This window comes from Aquarana catesbeiana, linkage group LG13 (genome assembly GCF_042186555.1).
Source record: "Aquarana catesbeiana isolate 2022-GZ linkage group LG13, ASM4218655v1, whole genome shotgun sequence".
NCBI classification, from domain to species: Eukaryota; Metazoa; Chordata; class Amphibia; order Anura; family Ranidae; genus Aquarana; species Aquarana catesbeiana.
In genome coordinates this window covers 213,110,081-213,127,433 of record NC_133336.1, presented here as the reverse complement: position 1 = coordinate 213,127,433, position 17,353 = coordinate 213,110,081, and the positions used below count along the sequence as shown (strand labels likewise).

Here is a 17,353-nt window from a genome sequence, read left to right as displayed (position 1 = left end):
GGCCTGGCATGTAGTTACTTTCTAAAGCAAGTCACACACAATCAACAGCCAAAATTGGTGATTGGGGAACCCTCTGAAAAGTCTTTTTGCTGATACCTGACATTCAAAAATCATTATCTAAAAAATATATTGAGGGTTGCATAGCGTTGACTAATTCTAAACAGGACCTCATAATCTTGATACACAAACTACAAAGATGAAAAAAACAGACGTGTAGAATTTTTACTACGAAAGTCTCAAATTTAAAAACTAAATACACTTTATTATTTCCTGTGGGATACTCTTCTAGAATGGAATCTCGGTGTAATGTAGGCAGGAACCGGGGAAAGATGGGAAAATAATAGTTGATTAAATCTAATGCCCCGTACACACGGTCGGATTTTCCGACGGAAAATGTGTGATAGGACCTTGTTGTCGGAAATTCCGACCGTGTGTGGGCTCCATCACACATTTTCCATCGGATTTTTGGACACACAAAGTTTGAGAGCAGGCTGTAAAATTTTCCGACAACAAAATCCGTTTTCGGAATTTCTGATCGCGTGTACACAAATCCGACGCAAAAAGTGCCAACGCATGCTCAGAATAAATAAATAGATGAAAGCTATTGGCTACTGCCCCGCTTATAGTCCCGACGTACATGTTTTACGTCACCGCGTTCAGAATGATCAGATTTTCCGACAACTTTGTGTGACCGTGTGTATGCAAGACAAGTTTGAGCCAACATCCATCGGAAAAAATCCTAGGATTTTGTTGTCAGAATGTCCGATCGTGTGTACGGGGCATTAGTCTTCCTTCTCTAGGAGCAAAGAGACATCACCTCCGTGGACAGAATCCAGAAGGAGCTGGATGAGAACGGAGATGGGGAGTTAAAATTTCAGGAGTTTGTCATCTTGGTGGCCTCTTTGACCGTGGCCTGCAACACCTTCTTCTGTGACAGCAGCTGAGACACTCCGACCGTTCATTCCACCGCCATGGAGGAGACCCTTGTACAACCACTGATGTCTCAATAAACTAGAAATTTATCCTTTAAATGCTTCTGTGTTTCTGTTTTCTGCATCAATATATCTATAGAATACCAATGACCATAATTCAATATCAATTTTCCTCAGTGTCTGGGTGTCATTGTTCTGGGACCCCCCAGGTGTCATTGTTTTGGGACCCCCAAGTGTCTGGGTGCCATGGTTCTGGGACCCCCAAGTGACAGGGCTTATATCCTTTTGTTAATGTAATGCCTCGTATTCTCTTGGGTTTTTAGATGCATTCTGTTATGTACAGGCCAGATTACGGGTTAAAGACAATCATCGGCGTGTGGTGTGACGTTGATGTTGACAAACGCAGATAAACAGTTCAATGAGGATGAGATGTACTGTGAGGCCGGCCTGTACTGTGACTATTAGTTTGTTCAGGTAAAGATCACCGATTGTTCAGAACTCACCTGAGGTCCCGGATCTCCGGCATTCATTATTAGAAGAGCAGGCAGAACAATTCATTAATTCCCAGTAAGTACTGGTTTTATTTATCTTGTGGAATGGAGAACAGGAGCAGGCGGTAGACCTTTGGGTACAGCAAGATCCTCATATAAAGATTTATTGAGCCTGTTTGCCAAAATCATACATCCCGAGTAAAAAACATCCTCATTAGGCTGACGTCATACGGTGTAGTCCCGGTGTAATCCTTGTAGTCCCTATCAGTGAGATGGAGAAGGCTTGCATATCTGCAGGACGGGATGGGGGTGGTCTATCATAGTTACATGATTGAGATTTAGTCATAATAGGCATTGGGGGAACAGAACCAGCACAGTGATCTGTCACATAACAAAAATAGACAGAACCAGAATCTGTACCACAGACCTCATTCTAGTCACTTTACAAAAGAATACAATTTGCACTTTTTATGAGTTATAACTAGTTTACAGATAATAAAAAATAAAATTAGTTGCAATAACGTTGATGAAAACCTGGCTTCCCAAAGCTCCTGATAGCTAAACAACACTGGTGGAACCGTGTCACATCTTTTCCCCTTTTCTATTCGGTTTTCCATGAACCGGAAAGTGTCAAGTCTAGGCCTGGTGGACAGTGGTGGCCAATTATGTTCCCTGTGCCGTCCCGGACACTCTAGGTACAAATATAAAGCTTCACCTGCCTCAACACTGCACATTTTGGCTTCATTTTTCTTGGGTTCTGGAAGGCCTTGCCCTGGTATTGGGTGTAGCCCAGGTTCAGACTGTGGATGTAGTGGAGACTGCGGGTACAGAGGTGGTGCTGCAGAGAATGGATGGCAGATGGGGATGCCAAGGCACAAAAGGGACTGCTGTGTAGATTAGTGGAAGTTGTAGGGGGCTACGGAGGTTTAAAGGTCTTACAGTTGTAGAGGAACGCCTCAGTACCTTTTTAGGGGAGCTGCAGGCAAAAAAGTTCTAGAGGAACATGGACTCCGTGCTCAAGAACCGACACAACGTCCCACTTGATTTCAAATAGAGGATGCAGTCCTGTGATTATGGTTGCCACCTCATCCCTTTAAACCCGAACACATATTAATTACACAGGTTCTGTGGCTGATTAAGGTGGTAATTAAACTCACTTGGTGCCTTATCTGCATTTAATTAGCCTCAGAACCTGTGTAATTCAAAGGTGTTCTGGTTTAAAGGGATGAGGTGGCAACTCTATCCGTGATGTGTCATATGATGCAGCCACCACACTCCAGGTAAAACCCAGATGTGGCTGCCGGCAAAAGAAAAGACACCAACATTGGAACACAAGCCAACTGGAAGTCAATCGACCCAAACCAAGCTCTCTTATTATCCTGCTTGTTCTGTAGACCATGGTGTTTAGATGAGCTGTTTGGGCCAAGCATCAGTTCAGCCCCAAACATCGCCCCTTCGGGTGTTTGCATGTTCTCCGAGCATTCCACAATGCACTGCATTTTTAACAGCTCTGATTTGCTAAAGCAATTCACCTGACCAGCGGTCAGGTGCAAGGCTTTTCCCAGTCAGGGCAAAGAGCACTGTGAGAGCTCTGATTGGGCAAAGTTATGACTTTGTCCAATCATGGCTCAGAGCTCATAGTCTCACCCCACACTATAAAAGATTCCTTCCTGTGGAACCTTTTGCAGTGTGAAGTTGGAGATAGAGCTGGGCTCAGTGGTGAGAAGAATGTTTTAGCAAGCTAGTTAGGGCCCTTTCACACAACCGTGACTCTAAAGTCACGCAATTTTGCCACGATTTTGTGGCCACGATTTTAGGGAATGCCTGTGTAACTCACATCAAAGTCGGACCAAAGTAGTGCAGGGACTACTTTGAAGTCGGCACGACTTGAAGTCATACTAATATGAATGGTCATCATTGGAAATCATGGGGAACGATTTATCATGTGACTTTGCAGTCCCAAGTCGCAGGACAAGACATTGGAGTGTGGATCACCTGTATAGAGGTATCAGTACAGAGCTGGGTGTGTCCACACAAGGAATATAATACACATAAAGGGGGTGGGGAGAGGAGGGTCTGACCAGATTTCAGTTCATATAAAAGTCTCCTCACACCTGTACCCAGCATAGTGTGTGCCGTCACATCGATCACCATGGTAAGTTATATTACCTATAGAGAGTTTATATTACCCGTCCTCACCCATCATCATTGTGTTCTCTTCTCCCCATCCCCAGACTGCAATCCTCAAACCCACCAACAAAATGTTCTGTCTTCTGATCTTTCTGAGTCTCTTCTCTGCCTACAGCACCAAGGTGAGTACCTACCTTTCCTCATTACCAAGGTGAGTACATACCTTTCCTCATTACCAGGGGGAGTACCTACCTTTCCTCATTATACAAGGGGAGTACCTACCTTTCCTCATTGCGGATGATATTAATACAATTGTTATTAATAGGAGGCATAGAAAAATATGACTGTGGGGAAGGGGACATTAGAGTGTAAGCTCCTCTGGTACAGAGACTGATGTGATTGGCTCAGTGATCTCTGTACAGCACTGTGGTATATGTCAGCACTATATAAATGTATAATAATAATATTAGTGGATGGAGAGGTTGAAGATCAGATGATGGAACCTCCTCATATCTTTGTACAGGCCCTGTTGCTGGAGGAGAGAATGCAGAGTTTGGTGGAAGAATTAAATGAGATCGCAAGGAAGGCTGGAAGTCCAACAATTTTCACTGAAAATGACGTAAAGGAATATCTAATGCAGAATACTGTCAAAGTAAGAAAATAATTTACATTATAATATGGACCCCCAAGTGTCATTATTCTAGGACCCCCAAGTGTCAGTGTGTCATTGTTCTTGGACCCCCAAGTTTTAGTGTGTCATTGTTCTGATGCCCAAAAGTGTCAGGTGGTCATTGTTCTGGGACCCCAAGTGTCAGGGAGTCATTGTTCTGGGGCCCCCAAGTAGCAGGCTGACATTGTTCTGGGACCCCCAACTGTCAGGGTGTCATTGTTCTGGGACCCCCAACTGTCAGGGTGTCATTGTTCTGGGGCCCCAAGTGTCAGGGTGTCATTGTTGTTGGATCCCCAAGTGTCAGGGTGTCATTGTTCTGGGGCCCCCAAGTAGCAGGCTGACATTGTTCTGGGACCCCCAACTGTCAGGGTGTCATTGTTCTGGGACCCCCAACTGTCAGGGTGTCATTGTTCTGGGACCCCCAAGTGTCAGGGTGTCATTGTTCTAGGACCCTCAAGTGTAAGGTGCCATTGTTCTGGGACCCCCAAGTGTCAGGGTATCATTGTTCTGGGACACCCAAGTGTCAGGGTGTCATTGTTCTGGGACCCCCAAGTGTCAGGGTGTCATTGTTCTGGGACCCCCAAGTGTCAGGGTGTTATTGTTCTGTGGGCCCCCAAGTGTCAGGGTGTCATTGTTCTGGGGCCCCCAAGTGTCAGGGTGTCATTATTCTGTGCCCCCCAAGTGTCAGTGTGTCATTGTTCTTGGACCTCCAAGTGTCAGGGAGTCATTGTTCTGGGGCTCCCTAGTGGCAGGGTGTCATTGTTCTGGGACCCCAAGTGTGAGGGTGTCATTGTTCTGGGACCCCCAACTGTCAGGGTGTCATTGTTCTGGGACCCCCAACTGTCAGGGTGTCATTGTTCTGGGACCCCCAGGTGTCAGGGTGTCCTTGTTCTGGTGCCCCAAGTGTCAGGGTATCATTATTCTGGGGCCCCCAACTGCCAGGGTGTCATTGTTCTGGGGGCCCCAAGTGTCATGTTGTCATTGCTGTGGGGCCCCAAGGGTCAAGGTGTCATTGTTCTGCACCCCACAAGTGTCAGGGTGTCATTGTTCTGGGACCCCAAGTGTTGGGGTGTCATTGTTCTGGGACCCCCAACTGTCAGGGTGTCATTGTTCTGGGACCCCCAACTGTCAGGGTGTCATTGTTCTGGGGCCCCAAGTGTCAGGGTGTCATTGTTGTTGGATCCCCAAGTGTCAGGGTGTCATTGTTCTGGGGCCCCCAAGTAGCAGGCTGACATTGTTCTGGGACCCCCAACTGTCAGGGTGTCATTGTTCTGGGACCCCCAACTGTCAGGGTGTCATTGTTCTGGGGCCCCAAGTGTCAGGGTGTCATTGTTGTTGGATCCCCAAGTGTCAGGGTGTCATTGTTCTGGGACCCCCAAGTGTCAGGATGTCATTGTTCTGGGGCCCCAAGTGTCAGGATGTCATTGTTCTAGGACCCTCAAGTGTAAGGTGCCATTGTTCTGGGACCCACAAGTGTCAGGGTGTCATTGTTCTGGGGCCCCCAAGTGTCAGGGTGTCATTATTCAGGGGCCCCCAAGTGTCAGGGTGTCATTGTTCAGGGACCCCCCAGTGTCAGTTTGTCATTGTTCTGGGGCCCCCAAGTGTCAGTGTATCATTGTTCTGGGACACCAAGTGTCAGGGTGTCATTGTTCAGGGACCCCCAAGTGTAAGGGTGTCATTGTTCTTGGATCCCCAAGTGTCGAGTGTCATTGTTCTGGGGCCCCAAGTGTTAGAGTCTAATTGTTCTGGGGCCCCCATGTGCCAGGGTGTCATTGTTCTGGGACCCTCAAGTGTAAGGGTGTCATTGTTCTGGGACCCCCAAGTGTCAGGGTGTCATTGTTCTGGGACCCCCAAGTGTCAGTGTGTCCTTGTTCTGGGGCCCCAAGTGTCAGGGTGTAATTGTTCTGGGGCACCAAGTGCCAGGGTGTCATTGTTCTGGGACCCCCAAGTGTTGGGGTGTCATTGTTCTTGGATCCCCAAAGTGTCAGAATGTCATTGTTCTTGGATCCCCAAGTGTTGGGGTGTCCTTTATCTGGGACCCCCAAGTGTCAGGGTGTCATTGTTCTGGGATCTCCAAGTGTCGGGGTGTCATTGTTCTTGGATCCCCAAGTGTTGGAGTGTCCTTTATCTGGGACCCCCAAGTGTCAGGGTGTCCTTGTTCTGGGATCCCCAAGTGTCGGGGTGTCATTGTTCTCAGGCCCCCAAGTGTCAGGGTGTCATTGTTCTGGGACCCCCAAGTGTCAGAATGTCATTGTTCTTGGATCCCCAAGTGTTGGGGTGTCCTTTATCTGGGACCCCCAACTGTCAGGGTGTCCTTGTTCTGGGACCCCCAAGTGTTGGGTTGTCATTGTTCTGGAGCCCCCAAGTGTCAGGGTGTCATTGCTCTTGGACCCCCAAGTGTCAGGGTGTCATTGTTCTGGGACCCCCAAGTGTCAGGGTGTCATTGTTCTGGGACCCCCAATTGTCAGGGTGTCATTGTTCTTGACACCCCCAAGTGTCAGGGTGTCATTGTTCTGGGGCCCCCAAGTGTCAGGGTGTCATTGTTCTGGGGCCCCCAAGTCTCAGGGTGTCATTGTTCTGGGGCCCCAGGTGAACTCTTCAGCAGAGAAGCCCCCTTTCTATGTTGCAGTTCCCAGGCTCGGTGGATGAAAAAGGTGCAATGTAACGTTGTGTATTCAGTATATTGGAGGAATGATACTTTTTGTCTTCTCAGTGTCAGTATGTGGATTTTCCGATAGACCACAACATTGTATAAAATCCCAACCCACGGATGTGCAAACCCCAAAAGTGAGGCCGGCTTCGGAAGGTGCCGATACGTCTCCCGGCAATAACCAAATCCACCGTATAAAATACAAAGGAATGAAAATTAATAATGAATGAAAATTACAAATTCAATAAAGGAGAACTAAAGGCAAAACCTTTTCTGTTATGTTTTTGGATAAAATAAGGGGAGGGGCTACATCCTATTGGTAAGATTTCCCTTCACTTCCTGTTCCATATCCAAAACAGGATGTAAGAGAATATCCTCGGTGGCCCCATTGGAAGATTTCCTCTCTAATCCTGTTCTGGTGACAACCCAAAATTTTGCAAAGTTACTTTCAATGATCATGGTCACCAGGGCAAATATAGAGGAGGAATCTCCCTAATGGGGAAGACCATTCTCAGCTCTCACAAAAAAGATTCCTTTCAGTAAGACCATACACTATGTAATCTGATTGTACAACCTTTGGGTCTTTGAATAACCATCTTTGTGGTGGCCGGTCCTCTTCTCATGATTACAGGGAGGAGTAATTGTCAACTTATTGGGAGTAAACTTTGTGAAAGGTCAGGAAGATGTCCCCCCCGGGCCATTGATAGAAAGTTCAATCATCATATAATTATAATTATTATTTCCAGAGGGTGAGATCGGGGAGATTGAATGACAACCGACTCTCAGTTCTGAAATTTGAAGCCCTCATTTTAATCTTCTGGTAACATTGTGACATTAAAATCCACCAATATCACATGGAGATTTATTACCAATCATACCAAAATAATTGCCGGTGGTTGGGGGAACTCTGGAACCTTCTATGTGGTGCAGTTTTGGCAGAAGGACCTGCAGCCATAGACCATAATTGGTCACTCTTGTTATTTTGGTGTTTACTCGGGGAGTTACTGTGGATCTTTTGTTTGCCTGTTTATTTAAAGGGTACAATACTAACCATATCTTTCTGATCTGATCCATCCTCACTGCGAGGATTCCCTGTCCTATAGACATACTCATCATCCTGACCTATTCTGTGTCTGCATTCACATTTATTTAGTAATGGACATGGGCGGCTCGTTTCACTTCAAATTGAGATTTGGGGGGTAAATTGTTCGTTATTCTGAAATTTGGATGTATCTGAATTTCCAAATTACAATAATTAATGAATTTAAACGAATATGACGAACCAAAATTTCAGACGAAATCCAAATTCAAATAGTATTCGAATTATCTAAGAGAATAGAAAATAAAGGAATAGAAAAGAATATAATATAACATAAAAGAATAGAATATAATAGAGTAAAACAGAGCAGAATACAAAATAAAATCATAGAAAAAAATTGAATAGAAAAAAAGGGGACAGAATAGCAAATAAAAGAATAGAGTAAAACAGAATAAAATAGAATAGCAAATAAAGGAATAGAACAGAATGAAATAGAATATAACTGTAACAAAACGTCCCACACTCCGCTTGAGTGCTTTTGTCTTATACCGCTTCCTCCCAGTCTGAATATAGATATGAGATATTCCAACCGCTGACAACCAAGAACTAGACAGTACTCGTTTTGGCTGCTGAACATTATTATTATATTATTATTATAATACAGGATTTATATATCACCAACAGTTTGCGCAGCGCTTAACAAAATGAAGGCAGACATTACAGTTACATTACAATTTGGTACAAGAGGAATCAGAGGGCCCTGATCACTAGAGCTTACAATCTAGGAGGGGGGTCAATTGATACAAAAGGTAATAACTGTGGGGGCTGAGCTGATGAAGGAAGTGAAACAGTGTATTAGATAGAAGCAGCATAGGCTTCTTTAAAGAGAAGGGTTTTCAGGGATCGTCTAAAGATGGATAGATTAGGGGACAGTCGGACAGATTGGGGTAGGGAGTTCCAAAGGATGGGAGAAGCTCTGGAGAAATCTTGAATATGAACTGTTTATTGAAACACGGGTACACAGAGGTAACACTCGGGACAATCCCCCCTCCCTTTGCATTCAGGGCAGAGTAGACTGTCCAATCAGCAGGGAGAGCTGTTGGAGGAATTCCCCCCTCCCCCCTCACACCAAAAAAACATACACATCCCATAATACTTTCTCCCAAGGCAGACAGACACAATAGAACAATGGAATACAGCCACACCCCCAAATGACCCAGCAGAGAGCATACCATAGTATGAGACAATATACAATATATACAGTTGTGCTGAAATGTTTGCATACCCTGGCAGAAATTGTGAAATTCTGGCATTAATATGGAAAATATGACTGATCGTGCCAACAAAAATGTTTTTGTTTTTTTTAAGTATAGTAATCACATGAAGCCATTTATTATCACATTAGTTTTTTGGATCATTTTTAAATCCTAATGATAACAGAAATCACCCAGATGGCCCTGATCAAAAGTTTACATACCCTGGAAGGTTTGGCCTTGTTACAGACACAGAAGGTGGCACACACGGGTTAAAAATGGGAATTAAAGGTTAATTTCCCACATTTCTGGCTTTTTAAATCGCAATTAGTGTCTGTGTATAAATAGTTAATGAGTTTGTTAGCTCTCACATGGATGCACTAAGCAGGCTAGACACTAAGCCATGGGGAGCAGAAAAGAACAGTCAAAAGACCTGCGTAACAAGGTAGTGAAACTTTACAAAGATGGAAAAGGATATAAAAAGATGTTAGAGAAGGGTTTGGGATTGTCCATCCCGTGGGACTTTAAATGAAACCATGACCGGATGAGGTCATGCATTTCCATCCCTTTACTAGTCTAAGAAAAAAGCAACAAAAGTGGGACTTTAAATGAAAAGCGTGAAATGTCCAAAAAACAAAACCGATGGACTACTAGGGAAATTTTATTGAATTCATGAAAGTAAAACATGCATATAAAATTATATATCAATCACAAATAGAGAGAAATATCAGCAATAATAGCAGCAAATATACATGATTCAATGAATAAAACAATTCTCCATGGTACATCAGTAGGATATTAATACACAACCATATAATAAGAAATATTGCCTGCAAAATAAGCCTCCAAAAAACTCAAAAAATTAGGAATGGTATGATGCTGGTGAGAAACGCGACAATGATAGCTCTACGCGTTTCGTGGCTTCTTGTGCCACTTGTCAGGAGCAAGCGCGTATCTTGATCTAAAATAAAGGATATAAAAATGAACTAATAATTATAAACATAAAACGGAGGTGGGGTAATTAAAAAACCCCCACACAGAGTGCATGCTTACATATTGTGGTTCGTGAGATAGTGGCGGAGGCCATACATCACTCAGCAATCGGAGACACCACCCCCCCGGGAGCTGAGGTGGACGGACCAACAGGGGCAGCCCCACAGGGCACCATCCAAGGTAGGCCAGGACCCCCGATCTTTCATCTGTACCTCCCACTCCAGGTTTGCCTCAGGGGGCCTGGCCTACCTTGGATGGTGCCCTGTGGGGCTGCCCCAATTGGTCCGTCCACCTCAGCTCCCGGGGGGTGGTGTCTCCGATTGCCGAGCGATGTATGGCCTCCGCCACCATCTCACGAACCACAATATGTAAGCATGCACTCTGTGTGGGGTTTTTTTAATTACCCCACCTCCGTTTCATGTTTATAATTATTAGTTCATTTTTATATCCTTTATTTTAGATCAAGATACGCGCTTTAAAGTCCCACTTTTGTTGCTTTTTTCTTAGGATATAAAAAGATATCCAAAGCCTTGAATATGCCAGTCAGTACTGTTCAATCACTTAAGAAGTGGAACATTTGGGGATCTCTTGATACCAAGCCAAGGTCAGGTAGATCAAGAATTAAGAAACATTTCAGCCACAACTGCCACAGGAACTGTTCAGGATGCAAAGATAAAACCCACAGGTAACCTCAGGAGAAATACAGGCTGACCCTCTACATATCCCCCTGTTCCAGGCCAGGGGTCTGGACACCACGAATCAAGTGGCAATAGACCCGCATTCTGATGTACCTTTCCTGGTCTATGTACCACTACAAACTTGAAGTCCTGTAGAGGAAGGAACCACCGGGTGATTCTGGAGTTTTTGTCTTTATTTTGGGCCATCCATGTAAGGAGTGCATGATCTGAAACTAACTTGAAGGGTCCGCCCAACAAGTAGTAGCGGAGTGTATCCAAAGCCCATTTTATTGCTAGACCAGTGGTGTACTAAGTGGGGGGCGAGCTGTCCTGGGTGCCACACACTGGAGGGTTTCAGGCCGGTGCCCCCCCTCTGCAACTGAAGTGGAGACAGCGGGCATTTGGTACATTATGGGTCTGAAGGGGGAGGTCTGCATTGTAGGGGGGTTCTGCACTGTAGTGTGGGTCTGTATTGTTGGGGGGTCTGCTCTGTAGGGGGGTCTGCACTGTAGGGGGGTCTTTATTGTAGGGGGTTCTGTATTATAGGGGAAGTTCTGTACTGTAGAGGGTCTGTACTGTAGGGGGGTCTGTAAGGGGGGTCTTTACTGTAGGGGGGTCTGCACTGTAGGGGGGGTTCTGTACTGAATGGGAGGGTGTCTGCACTGTAGTGGGGTCTGCACTGTAGTGGGGTCTGTCTAACGTGCAGGGGGTCCAGAGCTGTTAGGGGGTGTCTGTGTAACATACAGGTGTCCAGAGATGTGGGGCCTGTGTGATGTAAAGGGGTCCAGAGGTGCAGGGGGCTGTGTAATGTAAAGGGGTCCAGAGGTGCAGGGGGATGTGTAATGTAAAGGGGTCCAGAGGTACAAGGGCTGTGTAATGTAAAGGGGTCCAGAGGTGCAGGGTGCTGTGTAATGTAAAGGGGTCCAGAGGTGCAGGGTGCTGTGTAATGTAAATGGGTCCAGAGGTGCAGGATGCTGTGTAATGTAAAGGGTTCCAGAGGTACAGGGTGATGTGTATTTTAAAGGGGTCCAGAGGTGCAGTGTGCTGTGTGATGTAAAGGGGTCTAGAGGTACAAGGGCTGTGTAATGTAAAGGGGTCCAGAAGTGCAGGGTGCTGTGTAATGTGAAGGGGTCCAGAGGTGCAGGGTGCTATATAATGTAAAGGGGTCCAGAGGTGCAGAGTGTTGTGTAATGTAAAGGGGTCCAGAGGTGCAGGGTGCTATGTAATGTAAAGGAGTCCAGAGGTGCAGGGTGATGTGTAATGTAAAGGGGCCCAAAGGTGCAGGGTGCTGTGTAATGTAAAGAGGCCCAAAGGTGCAGGGTGCTGTGTAATGTAAAAGGGTCCAGAGGCGCAGGGTGCTGTGTAATGTAAAGGGGTCCAGAAGTGCAGGGTGCTGTGTAATGTGAAGGGGTCCAGAGGTGCAGGGTGCTATATAATGTAAAGGGGTCCAGAGGTGCAGAGTGTTGTGTAATGTTAAGGGGTCCAGAGGTGCAGGGTGCTATGTAATGTAAAGGGGTCCAGAGGTGCAGGGTGCTGTGTAATGTAAAGGGGCCCAAAGGTGCAGGGTGCTGTGTAATGTAAAGGGGCCCAAAGGTGCAGGGTGATGTGTAATGTAAAGGGGTCCAGAGGTACAAGGGCTGTGTAATGTAAAGGGGTCCAGAGGTGCAGGGTGCTGTGTAATGTAAACGGGTCCAGAGGTGCAGGATGCTGTGTAATGTAAAGGGTTCCAGAGGTACAGGGTGATGTGTATTTTAAAGGGGTCCAGAGGTGCAGTGTGCTGTGTGATGTAAAGGGGTCCAGAGGTGCAGGGTGCTGTGTAATGTAAAGGGGTACAGAAGTGCAGTGTGCTGTGTAATGTGAAGGGGTCCAGAGGTGCAGGGTGCTATATAATGTAAAGGGGTCCAGAGGTGCAGAGTGTTGTGTAATGTAAAGGGGTCCAGAGGTGCAGGGTGCTGTGTAATGCAAAGGGGCCCAAAGGTGCAGGGTGCTGTGTAATGTAAAGGGGCCCAAAGGTGCAGGGTGCTGTGTAATGTAAAAGGGTCTAGAGGTACAAGGGCTGTGTAATGTAAAAGGGTTTAGAGGTACAAGGGCTGTGTAATGTAAAGAGGTCCTTATGTGCAAGGTGCTGTGTAATGTAAAGGGGTCCAGAGGTGCTGTGTAATGTAAAGGGGTCCAGAGGTGCAGGGTACTGTGTAATGTAAAGGGGTCCAGAGGTGCTGTGTAATGTACACAGTAATGACAAAGAGATATTTAAGTATTTAGAGGTATGCAGGGGGCACAGTGGGGTGTTTTTACATTTTAAGGTGGAGGGGTGCCAAAAATAGGATCCGCCCCGGGTGCCAAATGCACTAGGTACTCCCCTGTGCGAGACACTCCCTTTCCACAATGGAATAATTCCTCTCAGCTGGCATGAGCTTCCGGCTCAAGTACACAACGGGGTGCTCACCCCCCAACCATCTGGGACAGTACTGCACCCAGACCCAACTTTGAGGCACCTGTTTGTACCAGGAACTCTTTTTGGAAGTCGGGAGCTACCAACACTGGTTCCTGGCACAAAGCTTGCTTCAACCAGCACAGAACGCTGCTTCTGCTTCTGCACTCGACTGAACAACAGTTGCGTTCTTTCCCTTGGTGAGATCAGTCAGAGGCGCTGCTAGACTGGCAAAGTTGGGGACAAACCTCCTATAATAGCCCACAATGCCAAGGAAAGAACACACCTGTTTCTTTGTGAGTGGACGGGGCCCATTTCTGGATAGCCTCCACCTTGTTAGTTGGGGTTTAATCACACCCCTGCCTACAACATACCCCAGGTAGCGGGCCTCCTCCAACCCAACCTTGCTCTTTTCCGGGTTCACTGTGATCCCCACCCTTCGGAGCGCATCCAAGACCAACTGGACCTTCGGTAAGTGACTCTCCCAGTCCTGACTAAAGATGACAATGTCATCAATGTAGGCTCCTGAGAATTCCTTATGAGGTCTCAGGACAAAGTCCATGGCCCTCTGGAAAGTGGCTGGGGCCCCATGTAACCCAAAAGGCATTTGGGCATATTGCCATAACCCCTCTGGTTTGGCAAATGCACTTTTTTCCTTTAGCCTCTGGGGAAAGCGGGATCTGCCAGTATCCCTTGGTCTAGACAAGAGGGGTGATGTACCGGGCCGGTCCTAATCTCTCGATTAACTCATCAACCCGGGGCATGGGATACGCGTCTGGCTTGGAGACTTCATTTAACTTGTGAAAGTCATTACAGAACCACCAGGTTCCATTCGGCTTGGGTTCAAGGACTATAGGGCTGGACCAGCTACTTCTCAATGATCCCAAGGTCCAACATACTCTTATGCCCCGTACACACGGTCGGACTTTGTTCGGACATTCCAACAACAAAATCCTAGGATTTTTTCCGACGGATGTTGGCTCAAACTTGTCTTGCATACACACGGTCACACAAAGTTGTCGGAAAATCCGATCGTTTTAAACGCGGTGACGTAAAACATGTACGTCGGGACTATAAACGGGGCAGTGGCCAATAGCTTTCATCTCTTTATTTATTCTGAGCATGCGTGGCACTTTGTGCGTCGGATTTGTGTACACACGATCGGAATTTCCGACAACGGATTTTGTTGTCGGAAAATGTTATCTCCTGCTCTCCAACTTTGTGTGTCGGAAAATCCGATGGAAAATGTCCGATGGAGCCCACACACGGTCGGAATTTCCGACAACACGTTCCGATCGGACATTTTCCATCGGAAAATCCGACCGTGTGTACGGGGCAATAATCCTCATAAACACGATCAGATTTTCCGACGGGAAATGTGTGATGACAGGCTGTTGCCGGAAAATCCGACCATGTGTACGCTCCATCTGACAATTGTTTTCGGATTTTCCGCGGACAAATGTTGGATCGCAGGTTTTAAAATTTTCCGCTGACAAATGTCTGTTGTCGGATTTTCCGAGCGTGTGTACACAAGTCCGTGGGACAAAAGTCCAAGGTACAAACACACATGCTCGGAAGCAAGGACGAGCCGGAAGCAGTCGGTCTTGTAAACTGGCGTTCGTAATGGAGAATTAACATTTGTGATGCAGCAAATTATGAAATCTGGAAATGCAGCGCACAATTCTCTTCTTCTTTAATGGGATAATAATGAAGCTGCTTTGCTGGTGATACTGATGGAGTTATTGCAAACACATTTTCAAAGGCTTTTTTTTTCTAGTGATACCAAGAATAATATTATTATGCTTTTTTTTATTTGGGCAAGTTACCACAACACCATTATCCCGTAGTTTTTAGGATCAAAGATACAACTATGTTGGTGTCCCTTGTCAGTTTTACATTGTATTTTTTTTTATGTAACTGCCGACTCCCAAACTGTCATTTGAAGTAAAACACAAAGCCAAGTATTATTCTACACAATGTTTTTATTGTGCATTAAAAAAAGAAAACAAATAAAATTAGACATGCTATCTGCCAATAGAACTTAACTAAACAGTGCATTCTATGCATCCAAAAATATAGAAAATATACCAAATCAAATCATTATTCAACCAAAAAAATAATGTCAAAGCAATAACTCCAAGGCTAATAATAAATAACACGATATCTCCTCTGATTCTGTAACATGGCTGGTTGACGAACGGCCATTCAGAAACAAACTGAAAAGCGCAAAATGAAAAGCATGAAATGAAAAGCACGAATCAACACTCACCAAACTTCCACTAACACGAAATTAGCAGAAGGAGCCCAAATGGTGGCGCTTAAGAGCTAAAAAACAACAACGTAGTATGTCACTACGTTCGTATTTGTTGGCTGATTAGTCCTTACCGTTTGTATGCAAGACAAGTTTGGGCCAACACCCTTCGGACAAAAGACCACGGTTTTGTTGGCCAACAATCCGATCATGTGTACGAGGCTTTAAGCTCGGCAGAGACAATATCCCGGCGAGCTTTGGGTATGCGGTAGGGTTTGAGGTTTACTCAAATGCCAGGGTCTGTGATGACATTATGTTCAATTACCGAGGTTAAGCCCGGCAGGTTTGAAAAAATGTCTCGATTCCTCTGCAAAAACTCCCAGGACTCCTGTTTTTGAGAAGGGGAGAGAGCCTCTGCAATCCCTTCCTTCTTAATCTGAGCGTCAGGATCTTCTGAGACCTTCAGACTGACTGTCAAAACCTGTCTGTCTTTCCATGGTTTGATCAAGTTGAAGTGGTAAATCTGGTAGGGTTTACATTTGGTGGGCTGATGGAATTTATAGTTGACCTTACCCACCCTCTCAACTCTCTCAAAGGGTCCTTGCCACTTGGCGAGTAACTTACTCTCCCCGGTAGGCACTAACACCAGCACCCGATCCCCAGGTTTAAACTCTCTAACCTTGGCAGATACACGACCCTGGGCATTTTGCACAGCCTGCAAATGTTCCCGTACTATGAGCATAACTTTTGTTATTCAGTCCTGCATTTGAGAGACATGTTCTACCACACTCCGATATGGGGAAGCTTCTTGTTTCACGCCTCTTTCCTTATGTCCAGTAGTCCACGGGGGGTGTCTCCCATAAGCCAACTCAAAGGGGGAGAATTCCATGGAGGCCTGGGGTACCTCTCTTATGGCAAATGACAAGGGAGGCAACAAGCATTCCCAATCCTCTTCATATGCTTTCTTTAGCATTCCCTTTAAGGTTTTGTTGAACCGCTCCACTAACCCATCAGTTTGTGGGTGATACACTGAAGTCTGTAAGTGTTTAATCTTAAACAGTTTACAGAGTTCCTTCATCACTTTTGACATGAACGGGGTACCTTGGTCTGTCAAGATCTCGGGAAGGAGCCCTGTTCTCATGAACATCTGAAACAATTCCCGTGCGATGACTTTAGATGAGCAATTTCTTAAAGGGACCGCTTCCGGATACCTGGTGGCATAGTCAAAGACAACTAAAATGTATTGGTGTCCCCTAGCTGACTTGGGTAAGGGGCCCACCAAGTCCATGGCTATGCGATCAAAGGGAACCTCGATAATTGGAAGCAGTACCAGTGTACTGCAAAAATGGGGTGTTGGAGCGGTTCTTTGACAGGTAGGGCAGGACTCACAGTAGTCCTTCATTTCCTGATATACACCAGGCCAACAAAATGCTGTAAAACCCGTTCCTGAGTTTTAGCCCCTCCAAGGTGATCCTCAAGTATATGACTATGAGCCAAATGTATCACCCTAGACCTAAAAGGTTTGGGTACCACCAGTTGTTCCAACACTTCTTTATCGACTTTAGTTACTCAGTCAGTACAAGTCATGAATCACAGCAAAATAGGGGAACTGCACATCCATGAATCACAGCAAAATGGGGGAACTGCACATCCGCCCCAGGGTGCTGTGGTTCACCTTTTAAGACTGTGGCCTGTTCCCTGGCGGGGATCAAAGTGGGGTCCCTCATCTGAGCACTAAGGAAATCTTCCCGGGAGCCCCAGAGATCTGACATATTATGCTCAGAGGTACTTTCTGCTTCCAATCCCGCAAACACCTGCAGAGGACCGGGCTCACTT

General features: G+C 45.9%; 1 long non-coding RNA gene across 1 annotated transcript; it reads left to right on the top strand.

Moving 5' to 3' along the window:
- Window positions 1–3,500: 3,500 nt before the first annotated feature.
- Window positions 3,501–7,140, top strand: LOC141117380 (uncharacterized). Its single transcript, XR_012237147.1, has 4 exons — window positions 3,501–3,578; window positions 3,658–3,735; window positions 4,077–4,205; window positions 6,937–7,140. It is a non-coding gene; the product is annotated as an uncharacterized lncRNA (long non-coding RNA).
- Window positions 7,141–17,353: the final 10,213 nt, after the last annotated feature.